The sequence below is a fragment of the Penaeus monodon genome, chromosome 29 (assembly GCF_015228065.2).
Source record: "Penaeus monodon isolate SGIC_2016 chromosome 29, NSTDA_Pmon_1, whole genome shotgun sequence".
Classification (NCBI taxonomy): domain Eukaryota; kingdom Metazoa; phylum Arthropoda; class Malacostraca; order Decapoda; family Penaeidae; genus Penaeus; species Penaeus monodon.
This window is the reverse complement of record NC_051414.1, coordinates 20,552,849-20,553,668: the sequence shown is the minus strand read 5'-3', so window position 1 is coordinate 20,553,668 and position 820 is coordinate 20,552,849.

The window sequence follows — 820 nt, the reverse complement described above, 5'->3', positions numbered from 1 at the left end:
AAGACAACGAGGTGCTATTCTCCCGTAGTTTCGTTAATTACCATCATCTACTGCCAGATCGATCAACGTCCCCCAGAAACATCAGAAGACACAGCTCCACCCATCCCCCGTCCCCACGCCCCCCCCTCTACCCTTCTCCCTCTCTTCTTCTTCTCTTTTCTTCCTCTTTTCCTCTCTTCCTCCCTTTCATTTTTTTCTCTTCCCCTCTTCTTCTCTCTCTTCCTCTCCCTTCCGCGTCTTCTTCCCTCTCTTCTTCTTCATCTTCCCCTCTTCTATTTTTTTTCGTTTTTCATTCACTTCACCTGCTTTACCATTCCCTTCCATGCTCCTCCTTTCCCTTCTTTTACCCTCTTTTTGCCTCTTTCTTTACCCCTTCTCTCCCCTTCTACCCTCTTCTCTCGCCTCCGCTTCCCCTTTCTCCCTCATTCTCCTCTCCCCTTTCCCTTCTCCCTCACTCTACTCTTTCCCCTCCTTCCCTCTTCTCCCTCACTCTCCCCTCTTCTCACTCTCCCTTCCTCCTCCTCTTCCTCTCATCTCTCCTCTCCTCCTCCCTCCTCCTCTTCCACTCCCCCCACCCTTCCCTCATGCAGTTGTTACAATCCCCCCCCCATCAAAATACCCCCCTCATTCGCCAGCAACATTGAAGGTGATTATCCTCATCAGACCCCCCTCCCCACCCCCCTCCACCCTTGCACCCCATTCACCTTCACCCCTTCACTCCCCTCCACCCCCCGTTCCTCCCTCCCCCGTTTCTGTAGAACCGCCACCAAACTACAAGAATTTCCCACCATTAGACTAGAGTGGGAATGATATATCAGAC